Below are 14979 nucleotides of genomic sequence, written 5' to 3'. Positions count from 1 at the left end.
ATTGGCTTGTTTCTTAGCCAGTTTTAATCCTTGTGTTATCTAGTGTGTTACTTTATATTATTTTGCTTTACTAACTTACTAACCCCTGTGTTTACTCAAGGAATACGGTGGCGGTGGAGAGGCCCTGGGAGAGTCAGCGTGACCAGGGAAACCGGTAAAATGTCCTCGGCACTTTGTCTTCAGCGAAGGACAACTACTCAGGGTGGTGTTCTCGTTTTTGGAGACTTCTTCTAAAACACTAATTAATATCTGTCACAAAGGGTAACTCCAAGGTGCCAGTGTCCTGGAGGACCACTACTGCAGGCTCCCAGACAACATATGGAAGAAGACCGCTGCCAGGATCGTCATTTCTAGCCCTATGCCCATCTACTGATGAGAGAGCAAGCCGTTCAGCCAACTCTTCACGCTCCACCACTGGCTGCAGGTTTGACGTCCGGTCCCCTTCTGCAAAGAAAGGCTTCATCTGTGCTCCCTGGGGTTTGTTGATCTCTCCGGGAACATCAAGAAGGTACTATGCCAGGACTGACTTACCTGACTGGTGTGACTGGGTAGGGCCAGTGATTTACATGATTTACTTTATTCCAATCATTAATTCTGCCATTGCTCTGCTTGTGTTAAAAATTGCCTCTAGCTCATATTTCTGACAAACCCTGCAGTATCTAACCTGTGTTGGTCCCACACATTGTAACCAAACATTATCAATGACTTTATTAGGGATAACCACCTTAGTTCACCATGTCTAATGAATACATGGCCCTGAATGAATCCACTCCCCCAGGTTTTAACTATTACAGTTTTCTTTACAGGTCTGGTCGTGGCAGCATATTTATGATAAAAAGCTAAGTCTTTTTATCTATTCCATCTGCAACAGTGTGTGACTGTCTGTATATCTTTATCTCTTTGTCCATCTGTAACTCTGGCTGGTTGTCCATCCATCTGCAACTTTCAGTGTCTGTGTGTCAGTCCAACTTTTAATCTGAGGTAGCTCTCTTTACATATAAGGCATATAATCTCCCTACCGACTCACCGTAAAGATCTGATTCATGTAACAGATGATCTAGCCTGCACATCACTCTCTAACCACAGCTTTTTGTGTTAATAAATGGTGCACCAGCTCCAAAGCAGACCTGCTTCAGTTACTGAAAAGGACTTGTTTAGCATAGTTCCATCACAGTTTTTAAAACTGGTTTTGCCTAGGCTCTGTCTGTCTATTCATGTGCAGCTGTCTTTCTGACTGTGTGACGGTTTCTCACTGTTTGGCAGTGTGTATTTCGATTCACAACTCTGGCTGTTTGTCCATCTACAACTCTCTGGTTGCCTTTTCATTTACACCTGTGTGGCTGTCTGCTTGGCCATTTGTTTGCAATTCAGTGTCTGTCTGTCAATGTGCAACTCTGGCAGTCTTTCTGACTATGCATTTGCAACCATGTTTGACTGTATGTTCCTTTGTCCATCTACACCTCTCGCTGGCTGTCTATAAAGCTGCAGTTCATTCTGTTTAGATTCTGGCAGCTACTCTGACTGGCTGTCTATGCATGTGAAACTCCCTATCCGTCTGCAAATGTATGATAATCCCTCTGCAACTTTGTTTGGCTGGCTGTCAGGTGCAGTGATGGCTTTCTTTCTGACTATGTGTCTGCGTCTCTGTTGTTGTGTGCTGCTTTGACTGTTTATCCATGTGCAACTCTGGCTGGCTGTCTTTCTGACTGTGCGTCTGTAACTATATTTGGCTGTGTGAATGTCCATCAACACTCTTTGGCTGTTAATAAATCTGCAATTGGTTCTGTTTAGACTCTGGCTACAACTCTGACTGGCTGTATATCCAACTGCAACAGGTTGACTGGGTGGCTGTCCATTTTAAACTGTGTGTGGTGCTGTTTGCATGTCCATGTGCAACTTTGTGGCTGGCTGGCTGGCTTTCTTTCCATATGTGATTCTGTGGCTGGACTGGCTGTCTGTGTGCAGCTCTGGCTGGCTCGCTGGCTGCTTACCGTTCTGCATCTCTGTCTGTCTCCATCTAAAACTCTGCAATTCATCCTGCTAAGGCTCTGGCAGCAACTCCGGCTGTGTCTATCCATATGAAACTGTCTGACTATCTGCATCTCTGGCTGGTTGTATCCATCTGCAACTGTGTGGCAATTCAGTGGCTAACTTTCTTTCAATGTGCAGTTCTGGTTGGCTGGCTGTTTTTCCGACTATGCATCTGCAACTCTGTTTGACTGTATGTATGTCCCTCTTCTCAGTCCGCAACTGTCTGTCTATAAATCTGTAGCTCTGTATTTGTTCTTCAGTCCATCTGCAACTTGTTCTGTTTTATCTGTCTACAAGACGATAGCTTGCTGTCTGTCCATCTGCAGCTCTGGCTGGCTGTCTCTGTGTTGTGGTAGTGTGGCTTTACCAGAAGTACACAGCTGAATACATCCAGTGATGTTTATTGAATTCGTGCAAAAAAGTCAATGGAAAGTATAGACAAAGTCAAAACGGAACATGAAAGAGACAAGTCGCACACTCTTTACATAAGGCGCTCGTTCTTTGCTTAGCCTGGAGTGAACCAAGTGCTTGCTATAGGGGTGGTCATCACATCCTAAAATGACAATACGACATTATTTACATGTCTTGTTTACATGGCCTTGTTGATGTAAACTGGTAAGCTAAGCTAGATGTAATTAATTGCTTTATCCTAATGCTATTGGTGTGTTTCTCCCCCCCCCCCCCCCCCTTATAGGTTAACTGTGGCTCCTAGAAGACCCACTCACCAGCGCCCTCATTCCCTTAGGATCTGCAACTCTGGCAGGCTGGTTGGCTGTCACTCCATCTGCAACTGTATGGCTGTCTGCATGTCCATGTGCAACGCTTGCTGCCTGGCTATTCATGTGTATCTCTGGTTGGCTGCCTGTTCTTTAGCATCTCTAGCTGTCTCTCCATTTAAAACTCTGGTTGCCTTTTCATTTACACCTGTGTGGCTGTCTGCTTGGCCATTTGTTTGCAATTCAGTGTCTGTCTGTCAATGTGCAACTCTGGCAGTCTTTCTGACTATGCATTTGCAACCATGTTTGACTGTATGTTCCTTTGTCCATCTACACCTCTCGCTGGCTGTCTATAAAGCTGCAGTTCATTCTGTTTAGATTCTGGCAGCTACTCTGACTGGCTGTCTATGCATGTGAAACTCCCTATCCGTCTGCAAATGTATGATAATCCCTCTGCAACTTTGTTTGGCTGGCTGTCAGGTGCAGTGATGGCTTTCTTTCTGACTATGTGTCTGCGTCTCTGTTGTTGTGTGCTGCTTTGACTGTTTATCCATGTGCAACTCTGGCTGGCTGTCTTTCTGACTGTGCGTCTGTAACTATATTTGGCTGTGTGAATGTCCATCAACACTCTGAATCTGCAATTTTGTTGCGTTCTGTTTAAACTCTGATGGCTGGCTGTCTATCCATGTGCAGTTCAATGGATGGCTGTCTTTCTGACTGTGTGACTGTTTCTGACTGTTTGGCAGTGTGTATTTCGCTCCGCAACTCTGGCTGTTTGTCCATCTACAACTGGTTGACTGGGTGGCTGTCCATTTTAAACTGTGTCTGTCTGCAACTGTGTGTGGCGCCGTTTGCATGTCCATGTGCAACTTTGTGGCTGGCTGGCTTTCTTTCCATGTGTGATTCTGTGGCTCGACTGGCTGTCCTTGTGCAACTCTGGCTGGCTCGCTGGCTGCTTACCGTTCTGCATCTCTGTCTGTCTCCATCTAAAACTCTGCAATTCATCCTGCTAAGGCTCTGGCAGCAACTCTGGCTGTGTTTATCCATATGAAACGCTGTATCCATGTGAAACTGTCTGACTATCTGCATCTCTGGCTGGTTGTGTCTATCTGCAACTGTGTGGCAATTTAGTGGCTAATTTTCTTTCAATGTGCAGTTCTGGCTGGCTGGCTGGCTGTTTTTCCGACTATGCATCTGCAACTCTGTTTGACTGTATGTATGTCCCTTGGCTTTCGGTCCTTCTGCATCTCTGTCTGTCTGTCTGTCTGTCTGTCAATCTATACCTCTCTGGTTATAAATCTGCAGTTCATTCTGTTTAGACTCTGGTTCCAACTCTGACTGTCTGCAACTGTGTTTGTCTTTAAATCTGCAGCTCTGTGGTTGTTTTTCTGTTCATCTGCTTGAAATTGTGACCACATGTGTCTATTCTCTCGTCCCTGCACTGGATTCCAGTTAAATTCCATGTTGATTATAAAATACTTCTTCTGAAATGAGTCTCTTGATTGTTTGTCCCCACAGCATCTTGGAGAACTTCTTAAAACCTACAACCAGTAACGTACATTTCTTTTGCAGGATTCAGTTTCCCACTTCAGAAGAAGCAACTCTGGGGGTATTCTAATCATGCTGCTGTAGCCTGTTTTCATACTAACACTGTTCTGTCCTGATCTGATTTACAGGTTCTGATTATTATTGTCTTTCTAATCTACGTTTACAGGTCGTACACCAGTCTACTCATACTCCTAAATCCCTTTCTTAATTTTCTTCTTGAAAATGGCCCAGAACATTGTGCACCCTTGACCTCCTTTCAGGCCCCCAGGAATCTGGTTCCTATCCTTTTTCACACACAAGGACAATGCACCACCTAATGTTTAGTTAGTCAATCATACCGATGTCTCTTGTGAGTTTCTGTGTTCAAAACAAAGTGTTTCATCCAAACTGGCTGAGCTGTTCTCGCGTTTGAGACTCTTACCAACACTACTTTAGGAAATGACCGCATGTGGTGAGGACACCAGTCTTACGGGATGATAGAAATCCATGTTTGGTAAATGGAAAATGTTTATGGACTCTGAGCTGATCATATGGATTGCAGTGCTTGTGCTCGAGACTGCTGTATTATCCTGTTCATTCAAGTCCTTTTTCTCGGAGTGGTAGATATGTCTGTTTCTTTGCAAATGTATTTTGGCCACAATTCTGTCTCTACTGTTATGACCTTGATCAATTCTACCCGTGTCATTTGTACAGTAAGTCCTGTGGCAAAAGAGGCCTGAGTTTAGGGAAGGACATTTTTATTGTATCCAATCCTTTGAGTATGTTTATGTAGTTAGGACTTTCCCTGTGAATCAAGGCCTTGTTTTATCTAAGATGTGCTTGAAACCTTTACTGTTTTTTTTTTTTGTTTGTTTTTTTTTTGTTGTTGTTGATGTTTTAAGCTTGCCGTGATCTGACTCCCACCCTACCCATTGGATCTCCTAACCCCTTGTTTTCCCCCCTCCTTTCTTCTCTCTCTCTCTCTCTCTCTCTCTCTCTCTCTACCTCTACCATGTATTGAGATGCCCAGTTCCAGCTATTCCATCCTTGTACCACCAGACCTGGCTCTCGACTATCCTACAGCCCACTGTCCTGATCTAGAGCCTCGTGTTGATTCATCCTCACCTCACTGCATGACCATGTATACCTGCCTGGACTTCAACATTTCACTCACGTTTTCATCTTTTATGGCTTGACGGCGCATTTCCATACTCTTTTAATTCAGTATTGATTTATTGTTTTTATTCCTGGGTTTTATTCTAGGTATTTATACCCAGATCTCTGTTTAATGCTTTGTGATGACATTTGTTGTTTTATAAATAAACTTGAATTGATTTTATAAGGCTTTTCCCCTTTTATCTATTTTGTTTTTTGCCAATGTTTCAATACCACTCCCTTTTCCTATCATTTATTACTTGTTGACACTTTGAACATATAGTCGAGTGATGACGCCAACTGCTCGTACTTTCCTGCTTTAGAGAAACTAGGGCTGTCAGCTTGTATATCATATATACTCTTCTATATTCTGAAAGCAGTGTGTGCAGTCTTTAATCCCTTATTTTTTACTAATAATAATAATCATAATACATGTAACATTTGCTGTTACTTTACTTTGTGTGTTATTATAGTGGTCTAGTGGTTATAGATTTAGTCTCTATGTATACCAGGCTATGTAGAAGTCAAAACAGTAAAAGTCAATACAAAAAACAACTGAACTGTTCACTAATGCTGATTAGAGGTTTCTGATTGAATACTCACGACAGGAAGAGCTTACTCGGGCCAAAGGCCAGTATATTAATTATGAATTACTTCAGGTGACCATATATGTAAATTCAGTATGCGAGTAAAAGGGGAACACACATTTACTTTCACTGTTATGGTAAATTTATCTTTACCCCTTATCTCGTGTACATTACGTCCTCTCTGTAATCTTCTCATCCTGAACTGAATTTAGAGCATCTATCGACCGATACTTGGAAAATACTTGAACATGGACTCCCAGGTGGTAGGTGGGATGAGAAGAATCGTATCTTAAAATAAAAAAATATGTGAAAAAACTGGATGTAGTTCAGTTCATGACCATCATGAAAAGGGAGAGTGACGGTCTGTAAACAGAAGAATTGATAAATCTGTAGAATCCTCACTTGAACTGAATGTTTAAATGCACTGGAACTAAAGAAACAAACTGTAGCTGGTCTCTGTGGCCTAGACCTTGCAAAGGCTTGTGGGAGGGTGCGGGGAGATTGCCTCTCCAAGGCCAAGTGAGGTGAGGGTCCCGGAGAGCAGGAGATAAGAACTAATAAACTGCTGTTATATTTAATATATGCCAGAGTTAATCGTTTAGACGCTACAGTCTATTAGACGTCTAAATTAAACAGCCCATAATGTTGCATATTAATGGTTTTCAAATGCTGCCATGGAGTTTCAGTTCATAGTTTCTAAAATGAATCTGGGTCTGGGTTCATGTTGGGAAATAAGGACTGTTTACACTCATTATGGAACTTAAAGGTAAAGGTCACTTTAGGTCAGTCTGAAACCACGTTAAGGTCATTTTTTCCAGGCCTCCTCAGACTGTGGTTATTAGCACAACAAAACGGAGACAGTTCAGGGTAAAGAGACATAAGTAGACAATTCAGTCCAGTTTCACAGAGATTACACTGATTCAGGATGAAAAGCGACACAGTAGCGCCACCTACAGGTCAGATATCATATCTGCAGCAGCAGCTCCAGTCATAGACTGAGAAGAAGAAGCCAACGATCATTTCCTCACTTATTAACGAGGCTAATCGTCTCATCTTAAGGCATTTTAGCACATTAAATATGTAAATATTACCATTGTTATTATTGTTAATAAATAATGACAACCACAATAATAATTTCCTTTATGTATTACAGATGTGATGTTTTCATGATACAGTTGTTTTCAATTATAATAATAATAATAATAATGATAATAAATAATTTATTAGTTACTGTCATACCTGGTCAGACGTGGCAGTGAACACAAGGAAACACTTGCAGGGATGGACGATGCAGGACTTTAATGTAACCTGGGCAAAAGTAAACAGACACAACAAAGCAAAGCACAACCGGGGGAACAGCAATCTAATGCACAGAACCAGAAACAAAATCAAAACCTCACAACTCAAACTGGACACAGTAACACAGCTGGGACTGGGAGGAAGCTGAGCAGTATTCAGGAAAATGAGAAACATATCAAACAAAAGCAGAACACTAGACGGAGCTCGGGCCAGGAGAAAGAACACAAGCGAGGTGTTGAAAAAAACAATGAACAGAAACCTGGAAGCAGAAAAACCAACAAACCAAAATAATGAAGGAAAAACAGAGAAGAAAGACTTCAGTGAAACAGGGAGGCATCAGGGCTTAGATCAGCAGAGCAGACAGAGCAACAAGGATAACAGACATAAGACCAAACAGGCAACGACAGGATCAGTCCGCTTCCTCTTTGAGCAGAGCGTAGAGCGCAGTGCTACAGAGGCTGTAACAGAGCTGATTCACGACAACGAGAGAAAACAAAGCGACGGCTTAAGCTCCAGTCCCAGCTGACCTTGATCCGCTTAATGAGGGAAGCCGGCTGCTGAGCGCGTGCCGAGGGCCTGACAGTTACAGGTATTACACTGTATTTACACAATTCATTTATATCATTTATTTTACTATTAATAATAACGGTTATGTTTACAGTTTTAAATATTTGAATATATTTATATTGCCATTATTGTTAATTATAAATGAACAACAACAGTAATAATAATGATGTCCTTTATTCATTACTTGAAACTGAACTGATTTTGACTGTTGATGAACTTAGACAATCACAGCAATCACTTGCAGACATGCCCCTAGTTCTCCAGGTAGCCAACAGGAGGGCCAGCTGATTTGTATTTGTGTGGCCTTTCCTTAATGTTTTACACCGAGCATCAACAACATAGCAGCACATGCAAAGCCCAGAAGGAAAACCACAGCCGGCCTCCTCCACACTGTCCCTCCTGTCTGAATGTGTGAGCAGTGACGCTGCCCCAGTTACTCACATCTGTCACTAGAAAGTGTTTCAGCAGGTGCTTGAAGAAGCTTTCCTCACCTCTTCTGGAATTGAGACAGTCAGAGATTTAATAAAGAAAACACATCCAGTTCAGCAGACGGAAACACGTTGTTACTAGGAGAGGGTCAACAGAGGATGGTCAGACTGGTTGGAGCTGACAGAAAGGCTACAGTGACTCAGAGAATCACTCTGTACAGCTGTGGAGAGCATAACAGCGTCTGCTCCTCTGAGCTTAGTGGCTGAATGTGTATGAAGACCTCCTGACTTTTCTGGTCAGAGTACGTCATCACCACTATCTAGTTTACATTAATGTAGTCCTCATCAGAGAACTCTGAGATGGATGATGAAGACTATTATGAGAACTCAGAGGATTCAATCTCCACATGGGCAGTCGTGTGTGTGTGTGTTTGGCATCTACAGGATGATCATATCAGAACACACAAATAAAAAACTGGTTTACGACACAATTTTAGCCACAAAATGTCAATGTTATGTGAACTACAAAGTGGGCAGGAACCTGAAAGATGGGAAAATAAGTCAATTTCCAATATTATAACCAGTACTGACTGAAATGACTATGATGTTCTACACAGTTTACATAAACATTCACCTGCTGCTGATTTTCCAACGCTGGTTTTTCCACATCAGCATCTACATTGATGTAGTCATCATCAGAGTCACCGAATCTTCTTTCTCTGGAAGAACTGTTTCTCCACTTTCATCATTATCATCTTCATCCTCCATCTTCTTCCTCAAACAGGTGATCCTGATCCTGTTTTTTCCCCCTACAGAATAACTGAGTCACAATACAGTTAAAACTTAACTCTGCCACATCTCTCAGTCCTAGCTTCACTTTTCAGAGGAGGGTCTGGTCTTCTCCCACAAAGCAAAAGCCACCAGAATTCCACCCTTCTCTAATTCCAGAGTTCTTTAATTCTCTTACACCTGGTTCAATACAACCCCAACTCCTCCCAGTACAACCCAAACTCCTCCCAGGGCAACCAGAATTCCTTCCAGTACAACCAGAACTCTTCCCAGTACAACTAAAAGTCTTGCGAGTACAAACAAAATCACCACCAGTACAAGCGTAACTCCTCCCAGTACCACCTTAACTCCTCTCAGTACATCCAAAGTCCCTCCCAGTAGAACCAAATCCCCTCCCTTTACTGGGAAATAAGTGAATTAGCAGATTCCATCCCACTAAGCAATCAGATTCCAGTCTGACGAACCAGAGAGGCATTAGACTACTAAGTGTAACAGGGTGCACCAGATTAGAGTCCTCTCTTTGTTGAAGAGCGATTTCTGCTTTTTCATAATCATCCTCCTCCTCCCCCTCAGTCTCCTCATTTCCCGCCGGGGCTCTGGCACCTGAAGAATTGTGTGGATAGATAAATTAATAAATAAATAAATACATCTTTTTAGTGGTTAACCATCTTTTACAGCAGCACATTTCTCTACACTTTAAACAAGGGGGTTCTTAAAGGCCTCTTTATAAAACCATGACACATCAAAGAACTACTGAATTTTACATGGTTCCTTGCCTGGTTAAATAATTTTTTTTTTAATATCAGTACATTTTTACCAAAAGGCATTCTACACAGTACCTAGGTACACTATGTAACTAGGTACAAAAGTATTGGGACACCTGCTCATGCTCATTGTTTCTTCTAAATATAGAGATCCACAACAACTCAACAAAGTAGTCTGCAAGAAGAATGTTTCTTTTTGGGATTTCTTATAGATTTTATAAAATGTCTTCAAAATATAATGGATGATGCTTCATCCATTAGTTTTGGGATGAGTTGGGGAGTTTGGGATGAGGTGGGGTGGAAATCCTCACATCCATGTTCGTTCTGCAGAGAAGAAAATAAGATACTTTTTAATACCCTTGATTTCAGAAGAAATGAATGAGCAGGTGTCCACAAACATTTGGACATGTGTATCTACTCTCTGTTTACCTTCTGTGAGTTTCAGTGTACCTCAGTAAACTGTCCTCTGAACAGAAAGTACTCACAGTGTCTACGATACGTCTTCTCAGCTTTCTGCAGTTTTTGCTTATTTCTCCCTTTGAGGAAAACAATGATCGGCACTGATACGAGTAACAGTCCTGCTGCTGCTGCTGAAAAACTGATGATGGGAACCAAAACTGTCAGAACATTTACACTTCAGGAGAACTAGTCCAGAAAAACGATGAGCTCATCTTATTACTGTAACTTTCACAGTGACGGCCAAGAGTTCCGTGTTGGAGAATCTAAAAGAGTGTGAAGACACAGTTACTTCCTAAACACAACTGTAGTTTCCCTGGTGGACATAATCAGCCTCAGGGAAGGAGAAGGTGGTTGAGTGGTTAACAGCTGACTGAGTTTTGGTGATGCTGGATTCACCACTGAACTCCAGGTGGAAGGAGCCTCCTGGATACTGCGGTTGAACGGAGCAGATGATGGAGCTGTAGCTCCTGGTCACTTCAGGCCCTTCAAGCCACCAGTGAAACACTGGTGAAGCACTGAAGGAGATGTTGGGCTGCAGCAAATTCACTGGAAAAGAAGAGGAACTGGTATCAGTAGCTGTAAACTGGTACAACATTCACACAGGCCACATTGTGATTGCAGCAGCTCACCCACAGTGGCTGTTCACACATACAGCAGTTCTCTGTGGGGAAGGCAGCTACTGTTTGTGAGCTGATGACAGCCAGACAGATACCAATCAGTTAAGTTGCTCTACTAAAAATAGATAATGGACTGAATTCAGCATCTTTAAGGTGCACCTATTTCTGACACAGATGTGCAAACAGCACGCAGCTTGTCTAGTGCTTGTAGAAAAGTACTGCCATTAGAATAGGACACTTTTTATGGAGCAGATAGTAAACATGAACCTGCTTGCGCCATGCCTGATGTCAGGCGTGGGTTAGAGGGGTATAAAACCACCCAGCATTGAGCTGAATTATGGTGGTGCTCCATCTAATAGTTTTAGATGGGATGAGTTGGGGAGTTGGGGATGAGGTGGTGGGGTGGTGATCATCCAACATCCTGACCTCACTAACGCTCTTGTCACTGAATGCAATAAAATCCTCACAGCAATGCTCCTCCAAACTCTAGTAGAAAGCCTTCTTCCCTGAACAGTAGAGACAGTTACTCCAACAAAAGCAGGATAAATACTTTTTTTATATCCTTCATTTTGAAGAAACAATGAATGAGCAGGTGTCCAAATACTTTTGTCCATATAGTGTAAATCACAGAATTCTTGATTTAGCACTAATTAGTATAATATAATATTCTCTTTAATTTTCATTGGTTCTTATAACTTCTTATAGTCCATACCTGTTCTCTAAACAGAGCAGCACATGCTAAGCACAAAACTGGCTGGGTGTGAATCCGGTAGTGGCACACTTTTTTTATGGACGTTTTTAGACAGCCAGTAGCAATCCGTGCTGCTCACATATGATTACAGAATGCTGCTACTACTACTGCAGTCAGATGAGCTTATTATAAAGTCATTCTCTGTTCTCTTATAAGAACCAATGAAAATTAAAGATAAGATAATCCTAATAAAGGATTATCTTATCTTTAATTTTCATTGGTTCTTATAACTTCTTATAGTCCATACCTGTTCTCTAAACAGAGCAGCACATGCTAAGCACAAAACTGGCTGGGTGTGAATCCGGTAGTGGCACACTTTTTTTATGGACGTTTTTAGACAGCCAGTAGCAATCCGTGCTGCTCACATATGATTACAGAATGCTGCTACTACTACTGCAGTCAGATGAGCTTATTATAAAGTCATTCTCTGTTCTCTTACCCACAGTGATGCTGATGGAGTTGCTCCTGTCTGATTTGTATAAGATGTTACAGTGGTCACAGCTGTACTGGACTGCTTCCCCAGGTGAGACGAGTTTGAGGTGTTTAGGGTGAGCTTTGGGCTCTCCAGGGCGTCTGTTGAAGGAATGTGATTAGTCTCTGATCATTAATGGTGCCAGTTAGTTTTTGTTATTAAGAAACCTCTGACTTCTGACTTATAAAGACTACATGCACAGTAAAGTTCCCAGTGTTAAATCAGCACTTAAGTAATCAATACAGTTCAGCTCACCCTTCTAACACTATGCAGTGTAATAGTACAGTCTAATAACAGAAGTTAATGGAAGATCTGTTTGTCTTATTGACCAGAATGCTTCTTGGTCTGCTAGCTTGCATGACATCCAGGTAATCCAAGTACATCCTGGATACATGTGGTTTTTTAATCATGCTTAATATACCAGCTACAGTGTGTGCAAACCTGGTGAAGACAGGAAACGTTTGACCTGTCATTGCCAACAAAGGTTATGTTACAAAGTTTTGAGTTGAACTTTTGTTATTGACCAAATACTTATTTTCCACCAAAATTTACAAATAAATTCTTTACAAATCCTACAATGTCATTTCCTGGATTATAGTTGAAGTGTACCTATGATGAAAATTACAGACCTCTCTCCTCTTTCTTAAATGATTATTAAATACAACAAATGAAAATCTAAATAAATTAACCTCAAAAAAGAATGACGTTCACCTGTTAATGTTATTATCATGGCGTGTACGGCCAGACCTGAAGGGATGAACACTCGCAGAGATGGAAATCAAAGCATGGTACTTTATTAACCAAATACAAAACAAAGAGATATGAACAGCAAAGTGCAGCAACATGGGCAAAACCATGAACAGAACCAAAACACCACAAATCAGATGGCGAACAAAACAAACCCGGGACTGGGAGGAGCAGGGAGAGTGAAACGAGGGGAGAACTAAAGGGGAGATAAACACAAAGCCACAAGCCTCGCTTGGGCAGAGAGGGGAGATACAAAACTAAGGACAGAGCTGAACTCTGTGTACAAACGAAGGTAGCTGGGGAACTAGCCGCTAGACCAGCGAGCAAGGCCGACCTAACCTGAACCTGCAGAGTACTAAAACGTAGGTCGCCTTGGAACCTGAGCAGGAAGCGAATGTAACACGCTTGCCTCTCGAAACAGACTATGGTATCGTAAACACACAGGGGTAGCTGGAGAGCCAGCTGCCAGACTAGAAAGCAGGGCAGACCTAACCTGAACCTGCAGAGTACTGCCTAAAATGTAGGTCGCCTTGGAACCTGAGCAGGAAGCGAATGTACCTCGCTTGCCTCCGAGTCAGACGGAGAATCTCTCCTAAACATGGACCGCAAAACTAGAGCTGAGCTGAACACGCCAGTAACGCGTGATGAATCCCAGAGCGTCACAGGGATTCCAGTCGAGTCAATTCACGGCAAAGGGAACTACACTCCTTTCTCCTTACTCCCAGTCCCAGGTGAAACACATGAACAATAAATCAACACAAATAAACAGACACGATCAGGAAGTCCCTATTTGGGCCTGTGGGCAGCGGCCCGGGGGAGGGCACGATAACGAGGGCTTGACAGTTATAGCTTTATGGTAACAGTAGGGGGCATTGGCATCTTTCAGAACCAATATTCTGCAGACAACGGTAAACAATTATTTAATACTTAAAAATACTTTTGTAATTTGTAATTACACTGATTATTCTTATGTATATGATTATTTAATATATTTTTAATTATAACAATTTTATTTTTGAACATCCAGTGAACAGTTTAAACTCACCGGGCATATCGAGAGTCTCTACACCCAACTGAATGATGCGTGGAAGAATCGGCATCTAGCGATCATTATATGTCAGTAACAGCTTCCTTGTATAAAGACTCGCTTCCCGGCGCTTCTCGTGACATTCAGGGTGACATGGTAAATATTTGTTGTCGTTCCTTGTGTAACATTTCCTATATTTAATTTAACATAAAACACGACTCATATGAGGGGTTAGGTTGGGTGGTGTGAGCAGTTTAACTGAACCCTACGCCACTGTTTCCTTCAAATATTTCTTTAACTAGAAGCTGAGTGAATATTTACTGCTGGAAGGTCTAATTTACACTGGAGAGTGACATCATTTTCCTTTATGCTTTAAAAATGAAATTCTATAGAAATTTGGATTCAGTTTTTATTACACACTGTGCTGTAATGGCTCCCGCGAGCTTAAGACTCTCCACAGGGGGCGCCATTAGTGCAGCGATGTACTTGAAGTACTTGAGCAGCTTTGGTACAGAGATGCTCACTGAGAAGCTTTTCAGAGTATTAACACAGCTCAGTGCTGTTGAAGCATTTGACTCCTGACTCCATGCTGCCACCTAGCGTCTAGTTTAATCTCCTACAATGACTGTTTCTGTCGTTTAATACAACTACACCTTTCATACAACGCAAATGTCAATTTGATATTTTCAAAATTAAATTAATATACCACTGAACTGATATAATTCTCATTCTTATTAACCACCGAAAAAAATAATAAAATTAACTTTATTTGACCTAAAAATGTCTCTCTCTTCTTTCTTTTTTACACACTTTCACACATTCTGGAAAGTAGGCATCAGAGGGACTGAGACAAAAGTATTAAGTTATTCAGACAAAATCTAAGATAAAAGTCTTTATTAATGGATCAGTGTATAAATGTAGCCGGTCCTCTTTACATCCGGGATACCCGTCCACGACTCTGCGTTGTGTCCAGCTGCACAGAGAAACAGGCTGGACTCCGTCTGCTGGTTCAGCCTGGTTCTTCTCTTCGACCGTGCTCCAGC

At 41.9% G+C, this 14979-nt stretch overlaps 1 pseudogene; it reads right to left on the bottom strand.

The window, feature by feature from the left end:
- Positions 1-10917, bottom strand: part of LOC140542392 (uncharacterized) — a 160915-nt pseudogene extending 149998 nt beyond the window's left edge.
- Positions 10918-14979: the final 4062 nt, after the last annotated feature.

This window comes from Salminus brasiliensis, chromosome 20 (genome assembly GCF_030463535.1).
Source record: "Salminus brasiliensis chromosome 20, fSalBra1.hap2, whole genome shotgun sequence".
Lineage (NCBI taxonomy): Eukaryota > Metazoa > Chordata > Actinopteri > Characiformes > Bryconidae > Salminus > Salminus brasiliensis.
The sequence above is the reverse complement of the archived record's forward strand: the minus strand, read 5'-3'. Positions and strand labels throughout refer to the sequence as shown.